At 42.5% G+C, this 16,562-nt stretch overlaps 1 protein-coding gene across 3 annotated transcripts in view; it reads left to right on the top strand.

The window, feature by feature from the left end:
* LOC100869975 (uncharacterized) overlaps positions 1-16,562 on the top strand; it is a 97,437-nt gene that overhangs the window by 72,308 nt on the left and 8,567 nt on the right. The gene's annotated exons all lie outside the window — the stretch shown is intronic.

Genomic DNA, 16,562 nt, shown 5'->3' with positions numbered 1-16,562 from the left:
TCGATAGTGATGCCACGATTAAACGACTCGATATGGCGAGGCGAGGGTTAATTAAAAATAATATTCTCCGCGTGCGTGTTCATCATCCAAACGGCAGCCACCATTGCATCCTCTATCGCGTCTCCAAACCAGACAAAACGGGGCTGAAGATCGCGTGCAAAGGTTCAATCGATCGACCGAGGAATAGAATAGAAAAGAAAAGGGAAGGGAAGGGAAGAAAGGTGTTTTAAAGTTGCACGACAAGTCTGATTAAACGTTGTGTTGAACAAAATTGGACAAACGATAAGAGTAGTATCTTTGTTTTCCAAGGTTTTCCAGTTTAACGAGTCTCGTTTAGCAGTCTCTCTCCCGTGATTTACACCCACTTCTGATTCCGCGTACAACTCGCGAAATCTTCAGACACCGCGCCTAATAGAACTCGGTGGTGCGCGGCACCAAGTTCGCAACGGTTTTAAGGAATTCCAGAGTTTCGGTACAATTAGACGTGCAAGGGAGGAGAATATAGCGCGCAGCCAGATAAATTTGCAAACCTTTTCGGCTGTGTTTCGCACATCGTCTGCATCCTCCCATCGGTAATCCGTTTACCACTCGACGCAACGAAATGGCTCGTTAATTCGTTGCAACAGCGTCGGCTCGCGTTCTTCCGTTAACACGTTTGCGAGAATCCCGCCAACAACGTGTTTTTTCTTTTTTTTTTTTTTTTTTTTCCACACAGGGCTTGTAAAATTGAATCGAACGTGGCTCACTCACGGAACGAAAGGAATTAACTTACACATATATATATATATACACACTCGATACCGATTCGCTAATGAAAAATTGAAATTCGACATTCGGCTCGTTTTTCATCGATATCGAATACTGTCAGTTTGCCACCACAGGAAAGCGCGAAGAGACCTGTAATATTTCTCGACTTTGCTTTGCGTGCGATTCTTTCTTTCTTTTTTTTTTTCTTTTTTGTTTTTTTTTTCCCTTCTTCTTCTTTCCTCCCCCTTATCTTTAATTGGTTTCCAGTTCTGTTTGTATACTCCCCTCCCCACGCAATAGAGCGCGTCGTATCTCGAACGAGGTTTGGATTAACGAGCGGCGCGAAATTAACGATGCGGTTCCCGAACGGCGATCCCCTCGTCGATCTAACTACCGTCTGAGTCATTTTGAATCTCGGGATACGGGTGAATAATTAATTTGCCTGCCCGTGAGTAAAATTCGGTCCACGGAAACGTAATCTGGGTATTTTCCGGATAATGCGTCTGGACCGGATAGTTTATTACACAAAGCATGTTATTCGAGAAGATTAAATTATGTTAGCTTGCGCGAAGACGTTAACGTTACACAAAAATGTTGCATCTCTCGTAAAAAGTTTCTTCTTTTGTTATTACAAACGAGCCTGTGAGAGATACACCTTATATATTTATTTAATTAACGCGTTTATATCACGTAAACATATATGGGAGTAGAGATCGTCTCCTCTTTTTTCGCATCACATTCCTTCATATCGATAGTATTTTCAAATAGTATTATTTTTTCACAGCGAACGACGTTTCTTCGAAGTGACGGATAACGATTCGATACGAATCCCTTTTTAAATTATTCCTCGCGTGCAGCAACGGACGAGGAAACTTCGTTTCGTGAAAATCAGGCGTGATCGTTGGCCGAGAAGAATGAGGGATCGAGGAATAAGAATCAAAATGTACGACTGTTTGATCAGCGAGAAAGAAAGAGAGAGGGATGGCTGCCGTAAAACTTGGTTGTTTGGCGTGCACCACCGGCCGATAAATATCTCTCGATTGTTCCGGAGGAGCGTGGAAAATGCCTGCGCTGCATCTTGTTTACGGGGTGCCCGGCCCAATTTATTATTGGAAAACTTGCCACTTTTAGAAACCCGTCCGTTATGATCGTCCTGCGAACTTTCACGAACCTGTTACTAATTTATGCGACGAGCTATACGTGCTCCTCCTCTCCCCCCGTTTAACGCGCGAGCGTATCGCCTCGAATCCGACGCCACGTACACGCCGTAAGTTTAATCCACTTGCATTTGTACACGATGATGATGCAAATGTAATGGAGGTATGGAGGAGTGATGGAAAAATGTATCCTATACGTGATATCTGTTCGTACTGCTCCAGGGTTAATCTCTCGATCCCCTGAACAACATCGAGTAACTTGTGAGAATTGATTACATATTGATTATTTATTGCACAGACTGTATATATATATATATATATATATATATATATATATTTATTGTACAGAATTAAAACTATAATCCGTAGTTTAATTAATTTTAACAAGTTTGAAAAGAATCACTTAGAACGAACAATTCTGGAGGCAAACTGGAATCAACATATATCCTACGAATTAAAATTCCATAAAATTTCATATACCCTTATCACTTTCGAAGCGAAAAATTCTCCGTCCCAGCTCTATCCTCCTCTAAACTTCAGGAAACGTATGCAGATCGGGGCCGTGTCGATCCATCTGCCCTTCCGCCGCATTACGATTCGACAATCGCCACGGTGAATTTTAATAAAATGTTCCCCCCCCCCCGATTTGATAGAAAAGAAAAGAAGAAAAACCTTCCCTTTCTTCTCTCCACCCGCGAAAATTCTAACCGGTTGAAACGGAAGAGGACGACTATAAATACACCGAACACTGCTCAACTGTAATAAGCGCGGCGTGGAACAACGCGTTAGAAACCGAAATCTAGGATTAAACTCCTAATACCGTGGCTGCACAACCGGCCTGGCCAACTCCAAAGATCCATCAGAGAAGGGATTCCTTCGGTATTGGAGGGTGGACAGGGTTGTCTGGTAATTTGGAAACGGCCGACCAGCCGGAATAAACAACGAGGTGGCACCGATTAAAACCGTGGGGGGAATCGATTAAACTGTCCACGGGAGGATAAACGATCGTCGGAATTGCGATCGGAGGGGGAGGGAGGGAGGGCGCGTTCTATTGAAACTTAAAGCAGGATGCACACGGGGCAGCGAAGGATCGGGCGCGTGAATCGATTCGTTCGTTTCGTTTCACATCGTGGAAACGCGAGAGGATAATAATCATCGAGGGGGCACAATAATGACGAATTCGTCCGACGAACGAACGAGGAGGAAATTTTCGCGAAATCGCGTGTGCGTGTCGAGCTTAAAACGGGGCCCGAATCGATATTCACTCCTTCTTTCATCCCCCCTCCTCCTTCCCTCTCCTTCCCAGAAGCTTCCTCGAGAAGGAGAACAGCCTTCCTTCCCTCCCCGTCTCCCGACCGATATTTCTTTTCAAAGTGCTGAGCGGCTCCCGACCCTTTGTACCGTCCCCATACTTTAACCCGTCCACGGGGATCCTTTGTCCTCCACGGACAGTGCTCCATCCATCGGTTGGAGCCGACCGTTTCCACGTCTCTCTCTCTCTCTCTCTCTCTCCACCCGTTGCGTCGACGAATGAAACGAATTCGACCATCCATCGCACCATCTTCGTCCCCCGAATCAAGTCGAATTCCGTTTCTAATAAACGCGAATGGGTCTCGTGTCGCCCCGAACACGGACAACCTCGTCTCACAGGCCGAGCTAATCGGCCTGCCTCGTTCTCTTTGCCTCGGTCGGATCGATCGAAACGAAAGGGAGGAAGGAAGGAAGGAAGGAAGGATATGGCGAGAGGGATGGCGTATCCCCCTTTTTTTTTTTTGATACGTTCGAGACTGATTACAGGATGGGTTCTTTCCTCGTGCGATATATAAAACCAAAAATTGGTAATTTTCATTCCTTGTTCTTGAAAATAAAATTTCCAATTACGTACGCGGAAAGATGATAGGAAAGAGTGGAGGAAAAATTAAATTTGAGCGGCATAGATATATATATACACGTATGTGATGGATTAATTAATTCTCCAAGATTAATTCTCCGCACAGGAAACTTGTATAAATTCGATGTAATTCCTTGTCCATGTGATATTCCAGAATATTAATCCTTCGCTTCTAACGTTGTGTAATTGCACGAGTGAAACAGAGAGGGGAGGATGGTATCAATGGGAAATCGATGACAAGAATTAATAGAACTGACTTGACGAGCAGTTCGAATTTCCTTTACGCGTTCGGAGAAGAGAAAGGGGATTCGGATATTTCACAAAAGATATCTCTCTCTATCCCCCCATTTTGATCGGCTTCATTACAGGCGAACGCATTAGATCTCGAGCTGTCAGCTTGTTATAGACTTCGAATTTCAAGCAACCCACTAAATTCGCGGATAGTCCACCGTTACTACAATAGAATTCCTACCTATATCGAGATATCGATCTCTTCAGCTCTTATCACAAGGGAATTAACAATAAGCGGAGACCTAGTAGAGTTGCATTACCGTTGCGTCCGTCAAAGAATCTTCTGTCTTCCGTATAAACCAGAAACACAAAGAAAGAAACTCGTTTTCGATCTCGATGCTCAATAAGGAATATCAATACAACTGTTTCGAAGAAGAAACAGCGTCCAATTTAATTTCTTCCTCGGGACACGAATGGAAATATAAAATATAAAAGGCTTTAAACGGGCAAATTCGATAAATAGTGACGAGAAAAATAAGATCTTTGTGCACGATGATCCACGATTCGATCGAGTTTCATCTCCAATCCCCTTTTACGTTTTTTTACTTCGTCGTAAAAATATAACAACAACAGCAGCTCTCTTCATTGTTCACCAACGATGATACATTGTACTCCCCTTAATCGAGTCGGGGAGCACATCATCGCGCGTTGATCGAAATAAAACGTCAGACCAATAATCCATCTCCCCCGTTTCAAGAATAACACAACAGCAATTTTCCACGCGTATTAATAATAACGCGCCGCGTTGTTCTCTCCCCCTCCCTCCCTCCTTTTAATCGAGTCATCATCGCGCGCATTGATCGAGATAAAACCCTCCCTCTCTCTCCCCTCTTACCTTCTCGTCTCTCGAGAAGAAGGTAAAAGAAGAAGAAGAAAAAAAAAAAAGGAAAAAACCAAACGATAAACCCCAAAAACCAGCCCTTCCCCTGTATCCATCCTCGTATCTTCCATCAACCTATTCGGCGTTTTACGAAGTACACCACGACGGTTACAACGGTTCCGTTTTATGCATCCGGGCCAATTTCCCTCGAAAGAGAACGTCTCGACCCCCGGCTTCCAACCTAGATCGAAAGAAGGGTTATACAGAGCGAGATAATCTGGTGGTCGGTCGATCGCAAAAATCGTCGATCGTTGGAAGCGTCCAGCAGCAGCTGGAGGGGGAAATCGAGCCACGTCTGGTCCACCAGATATATAGCCACGAATCCATTACACGGCATCCTTTAAACTTCTCGGGATTTATCGCGGGCGGGCTCGATATGTGGAGTGGAGCCCGATCGTTCTCCATTACGGGCGAGTAATCGGTGCTCGGATATACCTGGCAACCAACCGGCTGGGATCCTCCGGGCCGGGCGTTGATTTTTCGGCCGGGCTTTGCACTCGACTCGACGTGCGGCACAGCTGCGTGCACAAACGCGTATCGGCGTTTGATCGATTGCGATTGTCGCGTCGTTGGCCGCGAATCAATCAAGCCTCGCCTCCAACTGTGGAGAAGGTGGAACGTGGTATTATGCGGATCGCGATTAATAATAAGTTTCTCGAAAATTGTAGCGTAGCGTCTTATCAACAGTTTCGATAATATCGTTTAGCAACAAGCTAAGTAATATGCTCTGTTTAAAAAATTATATCGTAGCCTGCTTCTTCTATTCGTGCTTAACGATATTTTAAAATCGTATGGAAAAGTTAATAAAATTATCCGATTGATCCAAAATAAAGAAAAATTCTAATTATTCCATTCATATTATATATCGATATTTTAATGATACTCCACAATACAAAGAATTAAAATACCTATCCCGATATTTCCAACAATCGCGCACCACAGTCACGTGGTGATTCTCATCTCGTTTCAAGAGGAGGATGGAGGCGATCCTATCAAGCCTCAAAGAGAGAGAGAGAGAGAGAGAGAGAGAAACGGTGGAGGAAAAAGGCGAAAAAGGGTCCGAAATAACTCTCGAATCAGGCGAACTTTAAATCGTTCCTCGGACGAGTGTTCCTCCTCTCTCTCTCTCTCTCTCCATTCCATCCTCCTTCCTCCATCCACTAAGTTACTGCACGTACGACGAGGAGCAGTAAATTCTCGAGCGCTATCGCGGCCGAAACTATTCCACGTAAGGAGACAGCCAGGGTTAGACGAAGGGACATTGGATGGAAAACGTTTCCTTGTTCGAAGATCAGCGATTTCCTGGGAACGGAGGCCGGGTAAGGAGAGAGGTTACATATGTAGGCAATAGCCGCGGAATCTGGAGGGGGATCGGTCCAGGAAGAGAGACTACTTTTTACGTCGATCAACCGCTCGAATATCAGCCATTTGTTTCCCTCCACGTCCCCGGCTTGACGAACGTATTCAATATTCAACCCTGGGGGATCGTTTGAAGAGGGCGCGCTTTTCCGGCCGACAGCCCTGTTTGTCGGAGGAAACGATCGAATTCAGAATCCTGATGAATCGCTTCTTCCAAAAGTTCGCGCCCGAAGGGAACGAGTCCTCGAGTGAAATAGTTAATCGGGAGAAAGTTGTTTCTGACGGTGACGCGAAGAAGTGTAAGAAGTGGAAAAAAAAAAAAAAAGAAAATGAGAAGCGATTATACTTTATATCGTAATTGTCAAGTTTTTCAGATACTCCTAGACAGAATCTCCTAGATTGTTAGCCAGCGCTTCTAAGGACAGATTGATTCACGTGTTTAATGTAGATCAAGGATACAATTTTTTACAGACGCTGGATGATCATAGTTCTTCCTTTACTGCCGTCAGATTCTTCAATCAGAGCAGAGTAATCAGATGTACAGATGGTTTCCTCGACAAAAATATTATTTTTAGACAACTGGAATCGACACCAGGAGGTATGCCTCAATTTTTATCGAAACGTTACAAAATATCGTATAATATCGTTTCGTTAAAAAGTGGAGAAAGAGCCTTTTAAATGTTACACGTTAAAACTTTCGCATTTGGAGTAATCTCGAAGGTTTTTCCATTCTCGAACGTGCGATATTATTAGGTGTCCAAATAGTTCTTTCTCTTCTTTTTCCAAGTCGGATAGATACCGTCTCACCCGAACGATCGTCGTCTTCCAAATTAAAATTTCTTTAAATCTTTGCTACCACTTTTTCCACGTTCCATAAGATATGTAATGTTTTCTCTCAGTATAAATCATTTCACCAGTTTCGACAGTCGATTTCGCTCGAAATCGTTGCACACGACTCTGCAAACTCTTCTTAAAAACGAAAGAACGCTCTTCCAGATGGCGCCACGAACGGTAAAGCGATTCGAATTCGATCAAGAGTTACATAGAAAAGAAAGGGAATGGAACTTATTCGTACATTTAATAATTTCCATAGAACATCACGAAACCGTTGTAATCCATACTATTCTCTATATATATATAATTACCAAAAATTTGAAAAAAGTAGATTGATACCACTCATCGATACACAGGAGTGTTGAAGCGCTCATTCTGACTCTTCTTAAAAACGCTCTTCCAGATGGCGCCACGAACGGTGAAGCGATTCGAATTCGATCAAAAGTTAGAAAAGGAAGGAACTTATTTGCACACCTAACAAATCGGATAACTTTCTACTATATTCGAAACTTTCTTTCAACGAATTCCGTCCCAAAACGGTGTTTTAAAATAGGGAAAAATAAAAATTAGAAAGATTTTTGCTCGAGCGAAAGATTTGAAACGTTGCTTGCCGCGTACGAGTAATGAAAGGATACGCGAAATATTGGCGACACGTTCCGAGCACGTATTCGAATCACGTTCCAACTCACGTCCCCGTTTCGTTGGTCGAAGGGGAGGATAGGTATTTCCGTCGCGTGGCTCGACGGAAGAAACAAGAGAGAGGACCGAGGCTAATTCGAGAAAGGGGATTCCCGGTTCATCTTGTTCGACAGCTGCCTGTCGGAATCAAAAAGACGCTTTAATCCGCGCGCGATCCAAATACCGCGACATTAATAGAAACCCAAGTGAAGAATTTCCGAGAAAATCGATCTGGCCGGATTAGAGCGGGATCGGGTCCATTTTTCCAACAATCGACGAGATGAAAGGACGCGTTTCGTCGACGTGCAATTTTCCTGAAACATATATACAATCCATCTTCGTTGGAATATTAAAAAACAATCCCATCCCGTATTCTTCCCGTATTCGTCGTGAATTATTCATCGAAAAAAGGGAGGAGAAAAATCGGACGGATATTTTAATTCTTCTTCTCGTTCCTTTCTCCTCGCCTCCTTAATGTCCGTGTCACGTTCGTCTCGACTTTCGTAACTAATCTCAACGACGACCGTCGTCCCATTCGTTCGAAAATCCAAGAGGTTCCCCCCCACAAACCGACCGAGTTTCAATTAATCGTAAACACACGAGGAGCAAGTTTGAGAGAAGAATCCATATAAAGTCTATAACGAGACTTCAAAGAGAGAGAAGAGAGAGAGAACAACGACGAACGGCGGATTCCGATCGGACATTCCACGAGCTCGAAGGGAAACTTATGGAAAATAAGCCTTGGAGGCTTGTGGATCTTTCGGTCGTAACTCAAACCAGAGACGCGGAATCAAAGGAGGAATCATATCACGACGTCGCTGAACCGGCAACCGGATACAGCAACCTCGTTAATCCCCGTTTGCCCAAGAATACACAGGATCGTGAGATCTTCCAAGATCGAAATCTCGATGCAATTTGGGTCAAGCCCTTCTCTCTCTCTCTCTCTCTCATCTATTCCAATCGAGCCTACTATTCCACGCGAATCCTCGCCTCGAGCCAGAGAGAAAGAGAGAGGAGGCGAGGTTGAATAGATACGCTGGATACGAAAAGTTCGAGAAGGCTGGGGAAAAAAAGTGGGGGGATGGAAAAGGGATCCGGTTGGAATTCGAAGCGAGTTGGATTCGCGAGAAAGGCGAAATTGGTAGGTGGTAATCTTAGCCGGGGCGCGGTTCGAATTCACTTAAACCCCCTCCCTCCAGTTTCCTCCGAGATTCCTCTTTCGAGTCACTTGCCGAGAAAGATCTCGTCTGGCCGAGTGAAAAACGTTTGAAAGGGGATAGGGAGGGGGGGAGGATAGCGCGAGGAGAAGCGCGGAAATTGGAAGCTTCTATGCCGGCCCGCCTCGACTTAGCCCTCCCCGCCGACCGGTTGAACAAGGTAAACCGGTTAAAAGCGCCGATGCACCGGCGGAGTGCAATATCCGTGAGAAGTCGATCCCCTTTCTTTCGATCGCGAGTGGCTGGACGATGGTGGATTCTCGAGATCGAGGTGGTGAAAAGGGAAGGAGGAAATGAAATAGTGGATCGAGTGTATCGATGCGATCTGCTTCTTCGATAAAGGTTACACGCGTAACCTGTGGGTTTTTGGTTCTGTAATTTCGACTGAATTAAATCAAATCAAAGGTGGGTGTTGGATCGAGCTTCATCATTGTTCGAACGATGAGACAAGTCAGGAATAATCAAGATCGATTCGTAGAATTTTCTTTGAAATTCCAAATTTGGAAAAAGGAATGGTTGATGAAAATAGCTTTAGTCGTTCATTTATATAATAATAATAATTTCTCTCGACGTCAATAATTAAAATTTTGAAGTTTTTACAATTTCTTCTTTTGCAAAGAATTCTTCTTTTCTAAAGAATATGATCCGGTAATTTAATCCAGTGCCAGGAATTCGCGAAAGCGGATATCGTTGCTTAAACGCGGACTCATCGTAGCTCGATCGATTCTTCGACCGGTGAAGTTAATTTATTTTCGAACGAAACGTTTAATAATACGTAGGTTGGTATATATTTAATTATCAGTTGCTCGTTTTCACTCGAAAAAATCTTGGACTACATTTAAATCCATCGATGACGAAACGATATGGCAGAGTATTTTCAAATCCAAAAAGAAAATGAGAAAATAATTTCACCGAGTTCTAGGTTTCTATATCGTATTCGTTTAAGTCCTTTAAATCTTCCTCATAATTTCCCCTCCCTTCCCATCCTTTTATTATCATTTTCAGATTAAAAAAGTATTTTCTTTTCATTGTTATCCAATATACAGGCTCTTTCACTTAACTTTATCACCTGAAATATCTTTGCCGTTATTAAAAATTCATAAAGATATTCTCTGCAAAAGTTGGTGTAGCGCCACGACGGTATTCAACGCACGACGGTGGAAATATTCTATTATGAAAGATTTTACAATAGAATCGTATCGTATCGGATTTATATTAACTTTTTAGACTGTGGACACAATAGAAAATTTTATAATACAGTAATTTTAATCGGTCGTTTAAAAATTCGATTGCTCGTAATCACGTTCATGAAATTTCAATTGTACCCCGGTGTCAATACCAAAAATTTTCAATTTAAAACGTAAACCGATGATCAAATATAACATAACCAAAAATTCGCCCGAATTTAAAAATATCCCCAAGAATAAATATACGAAATTTTGCGTTCGATAAAAATATACAGGGTGTGCGCAAATCATTGTTTCACAAGTGATAAAGTTACGTAAAATTATTCCTCCCTTTTTAACCCAAGACGCATCTCGATCGACACGAAACCCTAACAACGCTCCCCCTTAAAGACTCTTGTTGGAATCGAACCCCATAGAAAATCTCCATAGGGAATCCCGACCGATGCCTGTCGATACACACACGAGCTGTTACGCGTCGATTCGAACGCACGAATGAAAGAGGGAAGAGGAAGCTTCCTGTGAATCCAGTCGGATGATTTTCTGTTTACCATCGCTCCGCTGTGCAACTCTCCGAATATTTCGGCGAGAGATTTCGTTCTCAATTTAAACATTAATCTTCGTACGATTTGGTCGACGAATGACGATCCCCTCCCCCAACTTTCTTGAGCATCCTACAGACGATCGACTTCGATCGACCTGTCCCTTTCGAGTGAACCTATCATACCTATATCATACTAGCTTTCGTCGTGAATTCTTTTCCATTGTCGACTCGACATCGATTCTATTGTTCGATAACGCGTCAGAATAATAAAGGTAAAAGTAATTTCTAAAAAGGAGTTTCATCCGATTCTTTTATTTTTTTTTCACATTTGTCATGTCGAGAATCATAGAGGGAGAATTATTTTGTTTCGCGTGTTAATATATTCGTCATTGATTCATAGAATTGAATTGTAAGCAATGTGTTCATTTCTATAAAGAAGATGTTCGTTGTTCATATTCTCTCTCTTTCGTCTCGTTTCGAAATTACTTATATCTTGTTACACAAATCTCTGTCCAAATTTTAATTTTCTAATTATTTTTTGGAACCATCTTAAATCTACATTTCTTCAAATCTTTCATTTATTTCATACGAATATAATCCAAACAAGTAATCCAATTGAATCAAAAAGAAATCTGAAACAGTATGTAAATTAATTCTATATAAATTCTCTCACTTCTCTCCATCTCTTCTTGAAAGCTAATTCTATTTCCGATCAAAAAGCATAGACTGCGGAATAAAAAAGCTTTAGCTTTTAACTAAAAGACGAGAAAAATTGAATTTCCCGATTAATATCAATAAACGATAAACAAGACCTTCTAAACGTTCATTTTCGAAAAGGCGTTTTCAAAATTATCGCGCGTCGACGCATCCTCACGTCAGGGATCTCCCCCTCCCCTACCTTTCGTACATTTGAAATTTCGAAACAATTCGGTTCGTTCCGCTTTCGTTCGTCGCGTCGGAACAATACCGCGCCATAAAACAATACTTTTATCTCATATTTGTTTTATATCCACCGCAATCAACGTCGCGAATGAGACTCGACGAAAAAAAGAAAAAAGATAGAAAAAAAAAACGAGAAAAAAGAGAAAGAAGAAAGAGAACGCGAAACGAACTGAAAAGAAAAAAGAAAAAGAGGATAAAGAGAGAGAGAGAGAGAGACAGAGAGAAGACAAAAGAAAGACGAGGCGGTGTTGAATCGAACGCAACGAAGATGCCACGATGAAAAACGAGCGGTTTTATTTAGAATGGTGGTCGCCGCCACCAAGTTGCCCCGTTTGCGCGAGCTGCTCGACCAAACGCGTTTCAAACTTCCGCGTTTTTACGGATTCATGACCCTGCCGAATGTTTCCGCCGTTTCATCACGGTTCCGCGTGGCAAAAATCTGAATTCCATTTTCGAATCATTTTTACCCGGCAGATGGCCGCAGCAGCTCGGAGAAGCTGCCGATTCTCCTCTGCTTTAACAACTGCTTTGAAACACCCTCCCCAGATCAGAATGTCTTCGTCTCGATTTCGAAATTGGAGCTTTTAATAAATGTAATTTATAAAAAAAAAAAAGAAAGGATCGCGAGAGGCAGATTTAATAAGCGATATTTTATCTTTTTTTTTTTTGTAGGAGAGCAACGTTAAAGTTGGATTATAGCGGAGTTATTTGATTACAACGATTGTACATTGTCTTGGGAGCAGAATGGGCAAAATTTTAATGGTCGAAGTTAAGAATAAAGTTACTTTAATTAGTAATTTATTATTCAAAGCATGGAATAACCGCAGTTAACTGTGGCGTCGGACAATGGAAGAACAAGTCAGCCACGAGTAAATGTTATTCGAGCATTTTAAATCGAATTCCACCTGTTAAAGTATTTTTTTACCCGAAACTTCAACCAATTAATTTTCCATTCCGTTATCGGTTGGCTCCGATCTCTATTCAGGATTTATCCATCAAGATTTTTTTAAATCCGTCGCACACGATTTCCAATGAATCGCATCAGAAATTGTGAGTCGGTGTTATAATCAGAGAATCTATGGATAGAAAAAAAAAAAAACTAATAATTTAAGAAACCCTCTGCGACAATTCCTTCGATTTGAATCAAAGACAAACTTGGTTCGTAACCAACGAAAACGAGTAAAACAAGTCCAACGAACGAGAATAAGTTTCTCCAAAGTTACATCTCGCGCCATCCCCACCTTCTCGACACGCTCGCAAAAAAAATTCGCACAATCTTTCGATCCATCAACGAATCAGCCACAAAACGGAACATCTAATCAGATCCTTCAATCCTTACAATTCTCCCTATCAAACTCCACCACGTTACGCGACCCCTTTTTCTCATCGAGTTACAATCTCGAGGGGGATCCCCGCCCAGAAAAACGGGTTGTAAAAAAAATTGCACGGCGCCCTTTGTGCCGTTACGTATGCAGCCGATGATCGCCCGACGAGAACGGGGTCGCCACGACGAGGAGAACTCGGTATAAGAAAGCACAGAGGGAGGGGGGCGTGTAAAAACACGAGGCCTTTACACCGTCGAGGGAGCAAACAGCGTCGTCGTCGTCGTCGTCGTCGTCGCGAGGCTTTTATGGGATTACAAGCGCGGCGTTGTGTCGCCCCTCCACCACGGACAAAATAATGTCCCAAGGCAGACAGGAATTCGCCATGTTATTACCGGGTACCGGAAATGGAGGTAACGTGTCCGCGCTAATAGGCATCCGCTGACATGAACGATCACCGAGCGCTGTCTTCCATCAGACCGCTCGCAAGTAGAGGACCGAGTTTTGATCCGCCTCGTTCTGCTGCATCGATCATCGTTTTCCTGCCGCTTGCAGCTCCGCTTTGATAAGAGCGGAAATTCGTCGGGGTGTGGTGTGAACACCGGTCGGATTGAAAAATTCCTGTACGAGTTGTTCAAGTTGGATATTAATAGCGGCGCGAGAGAGAGAGAGAGAGAGAGATTTGATTTCTTTCCACGTGGCGGAAAATTGACCCTTTTACCGCGAGTCTCGATTCAATTCAACCATCTCTTCCCCCACGTTTTTTAATTTAATTTACGCCAATAATAAATTTTATAATTTTGACAAGCGGCAGTGAAGTTTTTATTATTTTTTTCTTTTCTCTTTTCCCCGTGAAATAATAATCGGACGAAGGTAAAAATAGGGAGGAAAGATGTCGAGAAATAAATCGATCGATAATGCACACACAAATATGCCCAAAATTAGCACATGATTGAACCTCTACCACATCCACTTTTGACGCGAATCTAGCACAGTAGTGCGGAATTGGATCTATCACATGCAACATATACTGTCCAATAGCCTGTGTTCCAATACCGTTTCCACAGTGTTGGGCAAAGCAATTATATAGATCGAGCGTAAGGTACAACACGTAGAATCTGTATATCGAAAATGCAATCGCGCAATCGTTGCAATTAGTATCGGTAGAATCGGTCCGATTACAATCAGCATCGCTGATTCACCCGACATCTATTTAATCAAATTAAATTGAAGTGTCTGCATGTAAAAGAAACGGGGGGATATCCCTGCCGTTGCGATTATTGTTTATTCTCCGCGGAGGTCGAGCCGCGGCGAAAGAAATTGCCCGACGTAAACCGCTTGGCAAACCGCGAAATAAGCGGTTTTTACGCGGCTGCAACTGCGAATGGTTTCCCGCGCTTTTTGTGTTTCGACCGCACCAACCCCCCGCCGGTAGGCCATTTAAGCCGAGGCAAGGTTGGGTTTTGTTAGGTTAGGTTAGGTTAGCACCGTGTCGAAAACTTGGTATCGTGAAAAAAAAAAAAAGGAACGGATCTCGCGCCACTATATTTTACCGCCGAAATTTACCCGCTTTTTTGGCGTAATTATATACAAGGATGTATACGCGGTTCGACTCTCTTTACTTCGTGAAAGGAAACTCGATCTTGATTTATTTTATTTTCTTTTTTCCTCTCAACTCGAAGAGACTGATATAAGGCGAGGCTAGAAGAAGAAGAAGAAGAAGAAGAAAAAGAAAAAGAAGAGGAAGGCTTTTTCGCTTTTCAAGAGTTTTCGTTAATACGAAGGTAAGTTTAAACTCAACAGCCAACACAGCCCCGATGGCTTAAACCAAATGGCCGCCACTTTAAGACGTAAACTTGTAGCCACCGCATGAACATTTTAAGTTATCGCCACTTTAAACTTTAAACTTGCCCGGCCGCCTACGGAAAACTTATCAATTAGTAAGTTTGTATGTACTCAGATTGTTCTAAACCTGCAATTAGAACTTGGCTGGAAAGTAGAGAACGTCTAAACGTTATAACTGCAACTTGGAAAATTCCCGTTTTATTATGAAAGTATCGTTTAAGCGCGTACCGTCCATAAACCAAACGCCAATTCACCGTTTTCGCTCTCGTATCTTTCCTTTCTTTTTTAATAGAAATTAGCCAAGATTCAAACACCTTTCAAAAACACTTTTCCATCGAGAAATTTCGAAACAAAAACGAATTCGATCCAATTTTAATCAGGGACGAAAGACGCAGCAGCTCGATAAAATTTATTCGAAATACGAAAATTTGGAGAAATTTGAAAGAAGAGATGAAAGCACGAGCTTGGATTTACGAACGAAATTTCATCAATCCAAATACCTCCGCGTCACGATCCAATAGAAGAATAATCCGAATTAACGAAGAGAGCATCATCAATCTCAACGATCCCTCGACGTTATCGTTAGCTAATCGTCGCCCATTTTCAAAAATTCAATTATCGTGTCACAAGCATCGATCCAAAGGAAATTACCTTGGATACGAGCTCCTTCTCCTCCTTCGTAATCCTTTTGCATACCGCGAAAGGCTTCTCGACATCCGCCAGGTACCACGATGCATCTGTCGTTCGGACCATGATCCATGGTGCACCAGATGCGAGTGAATCCGCGGCCACGCATGCATAATTCCACGATCGTTGCACGAGGAGATTCCGCTGAATGTGTGTCTCTCGTGTTGCGATACGTTAACGAGAGGAGGCCGATCTATAACGCGAAAACGAGAAATTATTTAGCCGGGAGATCCAAGCAAGGGAGAAACTTTGTTGTTCGCTGATCGATGAGGTGGGAATGATGGACGATGAACGATGATCGAGAAATAACGAAGAATCGAGGTTAATCTCGTGGGAGAGAGAGGGGAATTCGGAGATTAGAAAATTAATTAATTAATTAGTTTGTAAAGAGAATGGATTGTTGTCGTTCGTTTGTTCGTGTTTTATGTATGTACGGAACGGCAAGTATCTTAAGCGAAATATGATACGAGATCTACCTCTCTCTTTTCCTTTTTCCTCTTATTTTCCATTCTATGGAAGCAAAAGGTTGAAAGCGTGAGGTCAACAACGGAAGTCATCGTTGAAAATTGAAAATAACGAGGATAGAATATTCTCACATCGTTCGTGTCGTTTCTTGAATTGAAATAATTAATAAATACGATGGTATTAAAATCGTCCAACAATTCATATTTCAATTACAATTAACGCCAGAGAATCCTATTAAAAATGAAACGAAACTTTTCCACTCTTTCCACTTATTTTAATCTGCGCATACGAATATAAAAGAAGAAGAAGAAGAAGAAGAAGAAGAATCCATCGAGCGAGAGGAAAGGACGAAGGAGAGGAACTAGGAAACGTGCGAGCGAATAATGCGTTTCCGGTTTACATCGGAAAGGCCGGACGTCACACAGACGGGTGCTCATTAGGAATCATCGGCAATGCCGCCGCGGGTGACCATTTAAACGATCCACTTGATAGGATGTTTCCTTGCAAAATTATTAACAT

The sequence above is a fragment of the Apis florea genome, unplaced genomic scaffold (assembly GCF_048593485.1).
Source record: "Apis florea isolate Af1SG1 unplaced genomic scaffold, ASM4859348v1 contig_3034_pilon, whole genome shotgun sequence".
Taxonomy (NCBI): Eukaryota; Metazoa; Arthropoda; class Insecta; order Hymenoptera; family Apidae; genus Apis; species Apis florea.
The sequence above is the reverse complement of the archived record's forward strand: the minus strand, read 5'-3'. Positions and strand labels throughout refer to the sequence as shown.